Consider the following 16,727-nt stretch of genomic DNA (forward strand, 5'->3'; position numbering starts at 1 on the left):
ACAGGGCACAGAGGCTCGCTCACAGCTTCCCAATTAGACTTGGTTCTCAACCATGTACATTTTTTTAATTAAACTGTTGGTACAATGCTCAGGAGATAGCAAACTCCTTGAGGCCCCCTTGTAATAAAGAACCTTTCATTATGTGCAGAAAGGTAGCTTCCACACAGCTTAATTTCCTCTCCCACCTAATGTTCACCAGCAGCAAATGGAGGGGTGATTGCCCAGTATGAGGCAGGACACATACTCCTCAGGGCATGGGCCCTGCTGAGATGGCCAGCAGAAGTGGAAGAGGCTACAGGCTTTGCCAGAAGAGTAGCCACATGACATACGTTTGACTTTTACCACGGCTACTGCCCTGCTTCCCGAAATGGCCTGAGTTTATTGCACTGGTCTTTGTCTGCGAAGCTCTTGGTTGGTAAAACACAGCTGAGAGAGGAACAGGATCTATGGCAATGTTTGCATGAGCAAATAAATTCCAGGCATTGATGAGGAGGGTGACCAGGACTGTGACCAGGGCTCCCCACCACTGCGTTCCTGCTCCATCCCACCCCAGCCCCACTCTCTTTCCCTCCCCACGCCTCCACATCTCCTTTGGGGTGTCCCCCTGAGATCCTCATCATGCTGTGCCCACCTCTCCTACCACCACTCAGGGACAGGGCAGGAAAAAGCAACACCGCGTGGGGAACCAGTGACATTTTCTGACCGACCGGGCTGGCTTCCCGAGGAGCGGCCGCTCCGTTGCAGTGCTTTTTCATCCGCTGCTTGAGACTAATGGCTCTAGAAAAATAGATAAATCAGAGGTGACACAGCTATTGCTGCTTGACATTTTTTCATCAAACTGGTTGGGGGAGGAGGGGGTGACCAAAAAGTGACATTTTGACCAAACTGGATGTTTCCGCAGCAAATTTTCATTCTAGTAGATTAAAAAAAGAAATGCCAGCAGCACAAAAAAAAAAACACAAAACTGTCTTGATTAAAAATGTTGGCATTCAAAACACTAAATTTCTGTTAAAAATGGACTGGTTTTCAGATTGATTAAAAAAAGACAAAAATTAATCTCTTCCACTAGCCGCCTCCCCCACCCCAGTTTTGTTTTGTTTTTTTTAACTAAAATATTCACAGGAAAGAAAGCCAAAATAATGACAATTTTCCCCTGGAAAATAATTGTCATTTTTCAACCAGCTCTTAATGTAACATAGTTAAATGAGAACAATCCTAGTAACAACACTGCACAGCAAGTAAGTCATACAATTATTTGAAAGAAGGGCATTACAATTTAAAAGCTAATTTTTATCGTCACCTTTAATTTATAAATGGGAAAAATGAGGCAGGGACATCAAGCATCTTAAAAAAAAAAAAAGAAAGAAAGAAAACAGAAAACATTAGCATTTGAAATGCTGGACTCCCATCTCCCTGTTAGATCACATTAGCTTCTCTGTCTGTGTATGTGTAATTGTGTCTGTTGATATGTATGTATATATAGTACCTCTGTACGTATACATATGTATGATATGTATGTGTGCATATTCATGTATATATAGATTCATATATGCTATCTGTCTCCTTTTTAACCTTCAGATGTTAGAACTGAAGCATCTGACAAAAACATTCTTTTTTTTTCTTTTCTTTTTTTTTTTTTTCTCCTAAAAATAGCACCCCAAGAGCCCAGGTAAATGCATTGATTTCTAGGATAAATGATCAGGCTTCATTTAATCCCAGCATGGATGCAAAGTTCTTCGCCACACTGCCCTCCCTACTCTAAGACATTTGGGCTCCTCATCTCGGACTCCCCACGACAGCCTTATTAGCAGTGGTTGTTGCAGGGATGGAGCCAGTTTTGGAGAGCCGTGCCTCCTTCCTCCACCTCCGCTGGGCAGTTCGGGCAGGGGCCGGAGAAGGGGAGATCTGTGCAGGTTGGTGTCTGGGCATGGTGAGGAGGAGGGCTGAGACAGAGGGGAGGCAGAGCCATCCAGCACTGGGAGAAAGTTGGTGCAGAGGCATTAAACAGAGAGAGAAATTGCTATAGAAACAAGAAGAAAAGCGAGGGAGAAAAACACAGGTTGGAATTTAAATAATATTGATCAGCCTCATAGGCAACAGCTATAAAGATCTGTCACCTGTAGGAAAAATATCTGCACCACCTTGCTAGAATTACTCTCGGGCACAGGCTCCAACAGCCAGAGGGACAGGATCCTGACTGCAGTTTTGGATGGGTGTGCAAAGAGAGGCTAATGGATACTGCATAAATGCGAAGAAACCTACATATGGGGTGGGCAATGTTCAGCCATGATCAGAGACTTCGGTGTGAGCACAGGAGGTTGTCGCTTTGGTGCTGGGAGAAGTGAGGGCTTTTGAGTTCCTTCAGGGAGAGGTTCCATGTCTCCAAGCCAGTACAGAAAAAGGGATGGAGAAGAAGATCCATGGAGGCTTGGCTAGAAAGGCGTAGGGAGAGGGACACAGTGCAAATAATGAGAAATAGAAGGCAGAATATGTATGGAGCAGAAGGAGTAGAACACTAACCTGGCAGTGCAGCATGATAGAGGCAGTGTTGGACCAATTTTGTGCTCCTGTGAAGACACAGAGCAATGTTGCATGTGTTGTTGGTTGTACTTGCAAGCTGAGCAGATACATTCATACCCTGACAGCAGGCAGATGCCCTGAGAGGTGTGTGCAGGGTGCTGCACAAGCCTAGCAACTCTAGACTATACAGTGAATGTCACAGAGCACAGGAGCTGCACAGTTTTAAAGATCGTCTGTACATCCTTACTTCTTAAAGTCTTTTGGACTGTACAACAGATTGTTGTACTGCTGGACGCAAATCCTTCTCCGTATAAAAGCTGGACTTTGTCACAGAAATATTCACTAGCAAGAGTAGTGATCTATCTCCCATTGACACCGGGGCAGTTTGCACCAGCAAAAAAAGCACTCCAAAAATGATCTAGCAGTCTTGGCAGTAAGGCCTAGCCTATCTCCATAGGTTTGTGGCTATCAGGTCTCAGCAATGGTGTAGCCCTGTGTGGAGAAAACAAAATAGGTAGGAATAGCTGAAAAATTAAAATCAGATGCAAGGGATATTGTTGATCTTTAGCAAGACTGTGTGTTGTAGTTAAGTAGGGATGGAAGATATGAGCAGATTGCCATTAAATGTCTCAGTCCTCTTCTGGGGTTACCACTCATGTGAAAGAAAGCAGACACAAGGAGCTTTCCACGCATTGCTTACTTGGCCTAACTGGCTTACCGAGTTCATCTAGATCTCCTTTGTAGTCTTTGGAGAGTAAGAAAGACACTTTCAAGGCCCATTGACACCTTAGCTAAGCAGAGTCATTGTTCCTCCTCACCTCCGTGGTCTTTTCAGAGTTTAGAGAAAATAGATTCTTAACCTGAGTGCTTGTGTCTAGGTTGGATAAACCCAAACTGGAAGGAAATCTTGCTCCAGCTTAAACACAGGCATTGAATGTCTCCCACAATACAGAGAGATCCCTAGGGTTTGGTCAGAAGCTGCTATTCAAAGCTTTCCTGTGACAGTGGTGTTTGTAGGATAGGACTACTGTGGTGACGGTAGAGTTGGGAGGGTTGCAAGGACATGACTAAAGTCATGTTTGCTCCAACTGAGGCTTTGGCTGAGATTCACTTCCTCTCATTTTACAGACTTACAGTGTAACTGCCTCCATCAAATCTAGTCACTGAAGGTCCTCATTATAACATAGGCCCTGTTTGGCCATGATTCACAGTCTGATCAGAAGGGGTCCTTTGGGATGAAATGGGGACAGCAAGCCCTGTTTCTCTCCACTAAACCCAGCCTGGAGTGATTTGCTCAGATGGAGATATTGCATCTTGAAGCCTAATAGGGCTTTCAGCCATTATCTCCATTCGATGTTCAAAGAGAATGGTCTCAGGCTTCACTTAGATGTTTCAAAGAAGAAGCTGATTTGGAGAAATATTGGCATTTACCAGGTGCATTTGGCTATGGTTTGCTCTAGCAGAGCAAGTTCCTGGTCAGTGTTACCTGTAGCAAAGAGATTTTGCCTAATCTGTTTTTGTGCACAGGCCCCAAGTGCTAAGGAAGTAAGCTTCCTCTTTATCTCCAAGGCATCACTTCTGAACTAGGCTGTATATACTTGTCTTCATAACCTTAATACTTTTACTCACAAATTTACTTCAGCAATACCCAAAGCTTATACCTCTTCCCAGCAAACTGAATTGCTCTTCTTAAATAGATGAGTTTGGCCGGCATCCAGTCTAGCACAGATGCCTAACTTGCCTCTCAATTTCAGGCCACTAGTGAAGCAGTCCTCATAAGATAGGTACCTAGCTCCTCTGCCTAGTCAACAGAGAAAGACATTTGCCTTCCTCCAGAGGGAAAGTCTGTCTGACCAAGTTTAGGATGTGAAAACCGAATCAATCAATTGACCTAAATATATTACTGGTTATTAGAAACCTTGTCCAGGCTGAGGTACATCAACTGTGTGGGCATGATATCTCCCTAGAGACCTCCAAAGGATCTCTTCCTCTCCGCTGAGTAGGTAGGTGCTGTAGGCCCCTGCTTTAGAAAGACAGCTTGAAATACAGACCCAGGTTAGGCAGACAGGACGACCACGTTTGACTTTCATTTGAAAGTATGTTTTCTGGTTTGTTTGTTTGTTTGTTTTGTTCTTTTAGCCTCAGCAAGTTCTGAGCCTTCATCTGTACATACGTGTGTGTGTGGGCGCGCATGCGCATGTTGCATCCACAGCGTCTGGAGGTGTGTGTGGAGGACAGGCAGGGGGATGGTAGTACCCGCTCCAAAGCCACTGGTCACTGGCAGGTCAACCTGGTCCTTCATGCTCCAGCCATATGGGAAAATGTTATCCCCAGTCAAGGTTATGTCCAACAGCCTCACCTCAGCTTGAGGGTTGCCTCAGGCTGGCACAGGTGGGGTGCTGCCTATGATCATAAGAGCAGTGCCCATGGTGCTGCCACCCCTGGCTCTGTGACTGGTGCTGTACAGCCAGAAAGCCCCAAGGGGTGAGAGGGATGGAAGAGGCCTTTTTCCCATCCTCATGCAAAGCTCAGACCTGTATGGTTCACACGGTTTGTCCTTGGGTACCCAGAGACACAAGTGCGCAAGTGACAACAGCTCTGCCCTGGGCCATCTTCAGAAAGACAGTTTTCTCCCTCTTGCCTTGGGAAATAAATGTGAACCCAAATCTTGCGTCTCCCTAGGGGGAACCAGTCTATTCCCTTCACCCAAACCCCAGGAAGCTCAGGCTGACACTTCCAGCTCATCCAACTGCAGAATTTTGGAGCAAGGCCATCAAGAAGGAGTCAACAGCCCAAGGCAGCAGCCAACTGTGGGCAAAGTATGGAGCTGAAGCCAATGCTCAGTTCAGAGCTTAGTTCAGCACCGTCTCTTGTCAGCTAAGCATAACAGCTCTAGCCAGAAAGCATGTTTCAGCTCAGAAAAAATAGAAACAGACAAAAAAAGAAAAAGGAAAAAAATAATAAATTTTGCTCTAGCCAGCATGCATGACTTCAGGATGAGAACTGCCAACAATATTCTTGTGACACCCAAACGCAAAGTGAAATTTCAATTGTGTGCAGTGACTTTTTAGAAATAGGCTGGGAGGAGAGATATGAGCCCTGCCAAGGTGACAGATAGGCAATACCTGAGGAACAGGGTGCAGGGCTGCCGAATGAGACAAATGTATCGTTGTGTGCAGTGATTTTTGGTGTTTACTGAGGCAAAACTCCCTGGGCCAATAAAGGGACATTTTCGATGGTAGGAAAGGAACAGGGTGTTTCTAGAGATTGTAGCAACCAGCCCCTGGCAGCTTTCTTTTTTTTTTCTTTTTCTTTTTCTTTTTTCTTTTTCTTTTTCTTTTTCTTTTTCTTTTTCTTTTTCTTTTTCTTTTTCTTTTTCTTTTTCTTTTTCTTTTTCTTTTTCTTTTTCTTTTTCTTTTTCTTTTTCTTTTTCTTTTTCTTTTTCTTTTTCTTTTTCTTTTTCTTTTTCTTTTTCTTTTTCTTTTTCTTTTTCTTTTTCTTTTTCTTTTTCTTTTTCTTTTTCTTTTTCTTTTTCTTTTTCTTTTTCTTTTTCTTTTTCTTTTTCTTTTTCTTTTTCTTTTTCTTTTTCTTTTTCTTTTTCTTTTTCTTTTTCTTTTTCTTTTTCTTTTTCTTTTTCTTTTTCTTTTTCTTCTTTTTCTTTTTCTTTTTCTTTTTCTTTTTCTTTTTCTTTTTCTTTTTCTTTTTCTTTTTCTTTTTCTTTTTCTTTTTCTTTTTCTTTTTCTTTCTTTTTCTTTTTCTTTTTCTTTTTCTTTTTCTTTTTCTTTTTCTTTTTCTTTTTCTTTTTCTTTTTCTTTTTCTTTTTCTTTTTCTTTTTCTTTTTCTTTTTCTTTCTTTTTCTTTTTCTTTTTCTTTTTCTTTTTCTTTTTCTTTTTCTTTTTCTTTTTCTTTTTCTTTTTCTTCTTTTTCTTTTCCTTTTCCTTTTCCTTTTCCTTTTCCTTTTCCTTTTCCTTTTCCTTGTTCTTGTTCTTGTTCTTGTTTTTTTTCTTTCTTTTTCTTTCTCTTTTTCTTTCTCTTTTCCTTTCTCTTTTTCTTTCTCTTTCTCTTTTTCTCTTTCTCTTTCTCTCTTTCTCTTTCTCTTTCTTTTTCTTTTTTCTTTTTTCTTTTTTCTTTTTTCTTTTTTCTTTTTTCTTTTTTCTTTTTTCTTTTTTCTTTTTTCTTTTTTCTTTTTTCTTTTTCTTTTTCTTTTTCTTTTTCTTTTTTTTTCTTTTTCTTTTTCTTTTTCTTTTTCTTTTTCTTTTTCTTTTTCTTTTTCTTTTTCTTTTTCTTTTTCTTTTTCTTTTTCTTTTTCTTTTTCTTTTTCTTTCTCTTTTTCTTTTTCTTTTTCTTTTTCTTTTTCTTTTTCTTTTTCTTTTTCTTTTTCTTTTTCTTTTTCTTTCTCTTTCTCTTTTTCTTTTTCTTTTTCTTTTTCTTTTTCTTTCTCTTTCTCTTTCTCTTTCTCTTTGTTTCTTTTTTCTTTTTATTTTTTATCTGTATTTTTATTATTCTTCTTTCCTCTTCCTTTTTCTTTTTTTCTTTCATTTTCAATTTTTCTTTCTTTATGCTTTTCTCCCTCTCCTCTCCTCTCCTCTCCTCTCCTCTCCTCTCCTCTCCTCTCCTCTCCTCTCCTCTCCTCTCCTCTCCTCTCCTCTCCTCTCCTCTCCTCTCCTCTCCTCTCCTCTCCTCTCCTCTCTTTGCTTTTTTCCTTTTTTTTTTCAATTCAGGCCAAAGCCAAAAACCAAAGGAGTAAATTTCCCTTCCTTTAATAACACTGATTCAGGGACCATTGTGTCATCTGAGTCCTCCTACAAGTCTGCCTCATACGCCATACCAGCATTGCTGTTTCGGAGCCCGCCGTCCTGAGAACCACTAAATGGACATGCAGCAATCAGCAGTAGTTGCTTTTCTTTTTTGATTTCTTTTATTTTCTTTCCTTATTATTATTATTATTATTATTATTATTATTATTTTAATTCTCAGTAGCCAAAGCAGCTCATGGTCTCTTACTGCCCGATGACTTTAAACTTTCTGGGATGTGATTGCATTAGAGCAGTGTCTGCTCCGAAGTCCATCCGAGGAAATGGCAAGGCTCCCGGCGGAATTTGGCTAGCCATCCCGCGAAGCCCCGGAGGCCGGGGTGGTGCGGGAGAGGCTGGTGCTAACGAAAGCATTCTGGTTGGCAGCAAATGTATTTATTTTCCAGACTTTGCAAACCGATCTGTGTCTGCGCTCATTCATTCAGTGCATGCTCTCCTCAACAGCCGCTGCACAGCGTTCTGTTACTGTTCACTGTTGACCGTGTGTCTACATTTAAGTGTGTGTTTTATGTGTGTGTCTCTGGCTAGGCCTCCTCCATCCTTCTTTTTTTCCTTTCTTTCTTTTCTTCTTCCTTTCTTTCATTTCTTTCCGTTCGGTTGGTTTGTTTTGCTTTCCTTCTTGTTTTGTTTTATATAGTTTAATGGCAAGTATTTCCATTAGAGCTTTTTGATTGATGCTGTGTTTGTAACTTTTTTTTGATTATTATTTTTATATATATCTTCTTTCCCTACCTTTCCCTTTTTCCACACTATATATAAATATATATATATATAAAAAAAATCTTTTCTTCTTTTGTCATTCAATCAAATTCCAACAAAACCAACCAAGAGCCAGTCAAATCCACCACAGTCTCGCGCTGAGCTAGGAAAAAAGTTCACGTAATGACATGAAAGTGGAGAATACAGTCCCCCAGGCCGTAAGTTCAAATCAACTCGAAGTTGAAAGTGTGACATGATGGCGTCATGTAACAAGCTAAGAATTGGTTGCATGACATGCCGTCAAGTTTCGTGCAGGTGCCGTGATTGAAGCATTTTTCTTGGATGTTGTATCAGTTGATGATTGGCCAGTCATGATCACATGTGCCTTTTTTGACTTTGTGCTGCCACAATTTTTTGCTGTGCTCATTTTCGTTTCGTTTTTGGTGCTTGCAGTGGTTTCTTTATTTGTCGTTTGATTTCTCGTCAGCGTTTTATGCTTCTCTAGATGTCACATAGAAGGAAAAAAAAAGATGGATTCCTAATTCTTTAGAAAAAAATGGGATGGTTATAACTGTATAGATAATTTGGAAAAAAAAATGAGAGAAAAAAAATGTGTGGTTAATTTTTTTGCACTGAAAATCTTGTGATTTTATTTTTTTTCCGGAGAATTGGGGGCCTTTTTCAATTGACACCTTTTTTACCCCTCAGGATATTTCAAATCACTCTCCAAAAATTAAAAAAAAAAAAAAAAAAAAAAAAAAAAAGCAAAATGATAGTAACAGTAGTTTGAAAACTATAGCAATCCAAAAAAAAAAAAAAAGAAAAAAAAAGAAAAACAACCCCAAGAAAAGCCTCATTGTATGTCTTTTCAAGAATTCCTAATTCTAAGGTTCTGTATTACAGCAACTCCAGCCAAAATTAATTGCTCAGGGGGAGGGAGGGTTTGTTTTGAGTGGGAAAAAAAACCCATCCAGATCAAAACGCAAAATGCATCTTTTTGTTTACAACTGAAAAAGGGTCCTTGACGAGTGTTTTTTATTTTTTTATTCTATTATTATTTTTGGTGTTGTAATTGTTTAGACTGCTGTGTACGGTTTGCTGTTTGTTGAACCAACAGTGTGAAAACCTGCCAGCATGGATTGATATTCCGCATGACACTTTTCCACCAGAGTGGACCTTTTGCAGTTTCTAAGTTTCTTGATGTAATAAATCACCGAGTGTGTAAGAAGAACCTGCTTGCTAGAAAGAGATAAGAGCTAATCCTTAATGATTAAGCATCCTACTTAAATGTCAAGCCTAGTCGGATCATGATTACATTTTTTTAAATAACTTTTTTTATTTAAGAAATGTTAGCTTTACATTTTTTTGAAAAAAAAAAAAAGTTTATTCCAACAGTCTTTTTTTTTTTATTTAACCTCCTATAAATTGCCTGTTCAAAGTCCTACTTTCTGACATTCACAAGGATGTAGATGTTACTGGCAGCTATGTCTCCACAGAAAGCTCCTACACTGTCATAGATGGCACCCCATTAAAATGTAGGCCAATTCTTTCTCAATGCCTTTCACACTACAAAAGCCCGCCAAGCAAGATTGTGATCTGGCATTGTAAAGTGGCACTTAAAAATAATTAAAATGCAGCTATCTGTACATACATAGTGATATGGATTTACATAGACATGCCTTACTATTATTTTGATTTATGATTATTATTACTATTAGGAACAATTGTATTTTTCTCTATCATGATCGTGACTACCTTGCTCACTTTGGGTTTGATCCGGTTCTCACTGAAGTCAAGGGGAATCTTTCTGTTGACGTGAGTGGGAGCAGAATCAGAGCCAATACATCCAAAAGCAAACCACCAAAGCAGAAGCCCCATCCTGTCCCAATTGAAGGGAGAAGAAAACACCCATTACTTTCAACAGGAGCAGGATTGGGCCCAAATGAACAGGCTTGTTTTTAATTTCGTTTTCATTTTTTAGGTCTCTCCCCTGTCCCAAATATCCCCCTCTTTCCCTACTTTCCCCTCCCCTTTTTGATTTAATTTGCAATGATCTTCTTCATTTTTTAGGGCAGCAGCTGAATGGGCCACATTTAGAAAAAAAAAAAAAAAAAGTATATATATATTAAAAAAACGGGAACTGTTGGATTACACCTTTGACATATCAGCAAATATCAATCAAGCTGAAGACTTCAGACTTATTCTCTCTTTGATTGTTTAGACTGTAACATTTCTTCAAGAAAAGTATCACATCTGCTGACTTCGAAGGACATGCGCTTGAAAACAAAAAAACACATAAGTAAAATCAGAACAGGAACAAGATCAACCAGGATTTCTGAAGAGACACTGATATCACCACAGCGGCTTTTCTTCAAACAGGAGATGCAAACCTGGATACTGACAAAGGAGTGCCTGTTTGCCACCAAGGATGCGGTTACCATGTGTGACCCATGGTAACAGTCACTGAGCATCTTTATCTGTCATTCCTTAGCTATTTAGGGACCAAAGGACAAAACTTTTTACCGCAGACTTGTAGCTGTATGTAAAATATGGAAGTTCTTTCCTTTTCTCTGAGCTGTTCCTAAAACAGTTTTTGAGAGCGATTATATGAAATATATAAAAATTAAAAAAAAAAAAAAGTAATGCTTAAAAGCTTTTAAAACGGCAAGATAATAGTTCTTTGATACTTTGGGAGGTTCTTTGGTTATACATTAATTAGAGTCTATGAAGCTTTCATATGGTTTTCTGTATAATACGTAAGGATCGCGCTGTTAAAGGCAGGTGAGATGGATATCTATGAAAAGCAAAAAAATAAATAAATAAATACATAAATAAATACATTAAAAGGCATAGAGAAGAGAAAGGAAAGATGGTTGATATTAAAATGGAAAACAAAAAAGGTTTGTAAATGCTTCTAACTCTCCCCATTTAAAATCCTAATAGTTGTACAGAATTTAAAGAAAGAAAGTTTAAAATACCTATATAATAGAAAAAATTAGACAACATAAAAAATAAAAAAGCAAAAAAAAAATAATACTACATAGAAGTTAGCGTTAATGCTAAAAACAAAGATGTTGTAGAACTGTAATTTTTGTAGAGTTTAGATTGAGCATAAATTCCTACTCTGCCAATTGCTGTTGGATGCTGTTATTTATCGAGGAGAAAAAGGAGAGAAATGGCTATTTTGGCAGCTTTTTTAACTGCAAGCATTCCAGCTATTAAAAAAAAATAAACAAAACAAAACTCGATTCTGTAGACAATGCAAATGGGAAACAAAACAGCTGTCTTTTTATCAGACGTTAGGTCTAACTTGAACAACAAAACACAGCTAAACGCTTCATGTCTTCATGATCTGCTGTCCGCAAAATTCCCATCATCCTATGCTTCAGTAGCTTCCATATTTGCTCTAGAAACCTTCAGGGCAAGGGGTTAGCCTAGAACCTTAATCTTAAAAAATAAAAAAATAAAAAATAAAAAAATAAAAAAAAAAATAAAAAAAATAAAAAATAAAAAAAATAAAAAAATAAAAAGTAAACCATAAGATAAAGCAAACAATCTCTTTGAAGAATTTCTGCAACTGTTTACAAGGAATTTTGAGAAAAAGGGGGATGTTTAAAAAAAAAAAAAAAGATGCTGGCTCTGTTTTTCTGTAAATAAATTTGCATATTTTGTAGGACTTTTAATTGTAATGATAGAGAAAAACAAGGAAAACTATTTAATGAAAGCACGATATTTATCTTTGGTAAATGACTTTAGAGCAGTTAAAAAATAAGACATTGCTTTAAAAAATCTGACTCAGAAAAAACAATGAATTATTTAAGAACACATATATTTTAAAGTATATCATATTTATTATAATTTATTTTCACAGTCTTAAAACTTGATTTACATCATTCTCACACTTGTTTGCTTCGAATGAGCAGTGTGATAATTGTTTCTAATTCTTTATTCGGTTTTACTCTGTTTTAATGTTCTTGTTTGGTTTTCTTATTTTTTTTTTATCTTGATCTCAAACTTCTTTCTTCCTTTCTTTCTTTTCTTTTTCTTTTTTTCTTTTTTTTTTAATTTTTTTTTAATTCCCTATTGGGCCTGTCTTCCTGTCCTTACTCTGGCAAAACTCCCATGGGGATATGCGGGTATTTTACTCGATTAAGGACAGCCAGACTGAGCCCACAGCTAGGAAGTACAGATGTGTAATGCAGCTGCAGTTCCATACAACTGCTCTTTCACTCTCAATTCCCTAAAACTCCTTGTAATCTTCTGTAATTATTGAATGACGCTTTCCAGCTTAGCCCTAAATAAAGCACAGTTTAAAAAAAAAAAAAAAAAACGCCATGTTCTTTACTTCTTGATGGCTTTCCTTAATGTGTTTGCTTTGAGAACAAAATGAATCTATTTCAACTCTTTCATTTATATACATTGTTTGAGTATCAGAACAAATCCCTTTGTTATATAAAACATATCTCATTGGATTGAATTAATGACACTGTTTCATTTAATGTCTGCTTGATATTCCGCTGTGGTTTACCTTAAACCTAGTAGGTTAGAAGATCAAATAATGGTACATACAAATTAGAGTCATTGTAGCTCCCATTTGAAGCCTGTTGTTTGATTTCACGCTCATGGTTTTTTCATGCTGATAAGTATCGAGGCCAAAGCTCGGGACATTGCTCCTTTTGCTGCTTTGGGACAACCTTGCGGAATTCAGCAGGCTCCAGAGGTGAGCTTCATTTTCTTCCTGAGCATCCATCACATCTTGTCTTTTGAACGATGGTGCGTGTCCCCTGCCCCCCACCCTCCGAAATGGCTGTACCAGACCAGCTGGTACAACCCTGGGGTTGAAATCAGGAGCCTTTGCATTTCCTTCCTGATTCTTGCAGCCATGTCTGCATTTGGACAAGTTGCACCAGCTAAATCCATCTCTAAATGCGACTAATGGTGCTTGTCCATAATTTGAACTCCACAGATGGAAGGAGTTCTATTAGTAGAAACTCCTATTATTACCCTTATGAGTTACTAATGTCTGTTCGGGGCTATAGAAATAAATGAAATGTAAATCAAGTGATGAATACAAGGAGGGAATATGGTCAGTTTTTTGTTTTTTGGTTTTTTTTGTTTTTTAATCTGCAAGTAAGGGTAAATACGGAGGAGCACATACATCACTCCAGTCACTGCACAGAAGATGCTCAGGAAAAAATGAAGGTGTGGGAATAGGCTTCAAAAGTCTCTGACCTAGAAAAGGAGGACGAGGTCTCCAGTAAGAAGAGGTTTCTGCCCCAAAGGCCATTCAGCCATTCAGCAGCATCCTGCCCTGAGCTGCACGGACACAGAGCACATCCTCTGACATGGGCCAGTTTGAGAGTTAAAGGGCTGGTGAAGATCATCCAAGACCCTTCAAAGAGGGGAAAAAACATAACAATTAGGGGTCGTTTTCCCACAGTGGCACACTAAGTAAGGGTGGCACTGAAAGTTGTTGCCTGATTCCCTCCCCATTTCTCCTGCTGCCCTCCCAGCTCTCCCTTGTGACACCCAGGCTCCCCAGATCCCTTCTCTCCCCTGCCTTGGGGCAGGTGCTGCATCTCTGCAGAGGATTTGGGGATGTGATGTGCGACCTGCACCACGCAGTGTACCTGCAAGGACATGTCCACGTGGCCAAGTAAGATAGGTTTTATCCCTGGGGGATCCATCTGGGAACACCCCTGGCCATTGAGCCATCTGGGGGCTGTTGGTCGATGGCTGTGAGACGAGATTTCAGAATCTTTTCTCAAGTACCCTGCAGTACACAGGAGACAAAATATCCAGTGCTGGGGAGCAGCCGCCTCCCAGAGGGAGGCCAGAAAGCACTATCAAAGCCACCTGTGTGGCACACAGGCACCGTGACACTGCCCACCCACCTCAGGTTCGTTAACATCGGTGTGCAGGGGAATAAAGCACTGCTGTGACCGGACCGCTGCCTGCACTAAGTGGTGTTTACTTGCTGAGCTCTGGTTATGGTGGAAACACACTAAAATGGGGTGTGCTGAAGCACAAATGTAGACATGGCCTCATGGTTGGCTAAACACCCTTCTCTGGGCTGCCCAGACATACGTGCCCTGATTTAAGATTTAATTGCTTGTTATATGGAGACACTGCGCTTCTGTCTGAAGGAAGCTCACCCCTTCACACTGTGTAAAGGTGCTATGAAGCAAAGCAAATAAAGCTTTGCAGCATGGGTTGGTTTCAGCATTGGACTATACTGTAGCCCAAAAAAAGCCCCAGTCTGAAGTAGAGAAAATGAAGAGAGAGGCCAAGCCAACCTGAAAGCCTGTAGCTGCCTGCCCACATGCACCAGAGCACAACAGCCTGGGAACACTTTATTACGGAGGTTCAAAAGCCACTGGCTGTTTGATGCTTGCTCCTCTCTCTTACTAGTGGCTGCTAAATCACATTACACGAAACTACAGGTTTATTGAAGGTCAAGGATCAATCCTTCACCAAGGTGCTCCGTGGCACCAGTGTGATTACAGCAAGCTGCAATCCCATCCCCATGAATAGCTGGGGGCAACCTTTGGTACATGTACAAGGCATGGCTTGCAGTCACTCTTTCTGCAGTCCCGTGGAGACACCTCAAGCATTAATCACACTTCTGTGTCTATAAGACATTAAATCCCTTCCTCGGTTCAATTTTCCGTATCAGCATTCCCTGACATAGCCACAGAGCCACTCTTCTTTTGCACACACAAGAGGAAACCTTTCCTCTCCCCATCTCCACACCATCCCCAGTCCACGCAGCTGTTCACTAAACAAATTTATTATTAATGCTATTATTACTACTACTATTACTATTATTAAGAGATGATCTGGACATTAAATGAGTCTACAGAGCTCTGCTCATAGACCCTTCATGTAACTAACATTATGATACTGCTTGGAAATGTCCTCCTGAAGCAAGGTGAGGACTTTTCCACCTTTTCCACCTTTCAGCCTTCAACAGCACTTTCCCCCTTGTGGCAAATACACCAGGGCAGTGACTGCCCCATGGGTCATGACAAGTATTCGTGGGTTTGGCGCCACGAAGCCACTCAGACTTCACAGGGCTTTTGCAAGTGGGTAAACACAGATCACTGAGTGCTTCAGTGTGGTGTGCAAGCTCGTGTGCAGCATCACTTGGGGAAGAAGGCTACTGATGCTGTTGTCTACAAAGGTCTCTAGGCAAATTCAGTTTGAGAATACCTGGCTTGTCCCATCACTCCAGAGCCAATGAATTAGGACTAGGCCATGGGCTTGGGTTTGTCAGCTGTGGAGTCTGAAAATACCTTTTGGAATGTCACGGGTGTCCAACTTACTGATGAGAACAGACCTTAATCCAGATTTTAGTCCCAGAGTTTCCCTCTCACTACAGTAAGAAATGTCAATAGAGAAAACAAATCCAAAATAAACCTTTAGAAAGTACCAAGTAGAGCCATTGTGCTCCATTTCTCGAGGGGATGACAGCACTCTGGTGTCTCTTTGCACACCTACAGTCACCACTGGTATTGTACCAGCTTTTCTTAGTGCTCAGCCAACCTTGAACATCCCCACGCTGCTTCTGAGGAACCTTATATAGCACTGTCACTGATAAACACACAACTGGTTCTGGTCGCAAGGAACACCTTGCTGTCAAACGTCCTCTCCCCATGGCATTCAGGAGGCACCCTGAATGGTGGGTCAGGATCTGGTAAGTTATGAACTTATGGGCTATCTCCAGCCAGGCACAGACTGGAGGAGGAGGAATTACTCCTGGTATACGTGCATACATACAGGTAAACATGCCCTCTTCCTGTAAGCAGTAGCCTCATGGTGTGCGGTGCATTCACGTCAGAAACAATAAGCCCAGGTTCAGATTCTTCCTCTGCCTGGCTGGAAGCTGGGACTTGTCCCAAGGCTCCCATGAAGATGAAATTGACCTTCCTCATTTAAAAGGTGGAAATAGGGACAGAAACAAGGAGCAAATGACTCCATAACCTCGCCTAGGAGACCCAGGCTCCTCACATTGCTCCCCAGCAGGCGACATGCATTATACAGCACAGCACACCTTGCCAGGAGGAAGGGGCACAGGGAACAGGGAAGGGACCTCCCTGGTACACCTTAGTCTGCTGCTCAGCACACTCTCCTGGGAAGCCTGCATTGCTGGGTTACAGCTATTGCTTTCAGCTCTGCAAGTCTCCAGGCAGCTGGTGAGTGGGTGGGTTAACTCTTCCCAGCAGGGAACCACAGCGTGACATCCCCAAAATGGGTGCCTCCCCTCCTCAGAGCAGCAGAGGCCCTAAACTTCTCCTCACCCTTTGAAGCCAATCAGATCATGTGTTTTGCTTTTATCCACACACTGCACAGAGAATGCAATTGCCTAATTCAGTGTTGTGAATCCTACCAGACAGCAAAGCACCCACAAATTAGGCATCATGACGGTAATGACTCCTTTGTGAGTCCCTCCTCCGGGGGTAAGGGAGACGATTCCACTCCAGTGAGCTACAGAGCAGACTCCAGCGCTGGGATGGCTGTCAGCAGGCACGCTGTACACAGATCCTCCTACCAACTCCTACAAGAAAATATTACCTTCTTTCAGCTAGAACAAAGAGCTATTAAGTGAGACAATGGGCCTAGCAGTATTGGTGAACCATCTGTCATCAAGTGTTAGACATTAACAATATCTTTTTTAAGCCAAGCCAGTAGAAG

General features: G+C 40.6%; 1 protein-coding gene across 20 annotated transcripts in view; it reads left to right on the forward strand.

The window, feature by feature from the left end:
- The window catches only part of CELF4 (CUGBP Elav-like family member 4), a 697,696-nt gene extending 686,659 nt beyond the window's left edge, over positions 1–11,037 (forward strand). For 12 of the 20 annotated variants that reach the window (XM_080573160.1, XM_080573156.1, XM_080573157.1 and 9 more), the window contains exon 13: positions 10,104–11,037. The gene's annotated coding sequence lies outside the window, so the exon portion shown is untranslated. Of the gene's footprint in view, positions 1–8,163 lie in introns of all 20 variants that reach the window. The other 8 variants (XM_080573161.1, XM_080573154.1, XM_080573167.1 and 5 more) reach the window with 3 other exon arrangements.
- Positions 11,038–16,727: the final 5,690 nt, after the last annotated feature.

This window comes from Anser brachyrhynchus (assembly GCF_964034855.1).
Source record: "Anser brachyrhynchus genome assembly, chromosome: Z".
Taxonomy (NCBI): domain Eukaryota; kingdom Metazoa; phylum Chordata; class Aves; order Anseriformes; family Anatidae; genus Anser; species Anser brachyrhynchus.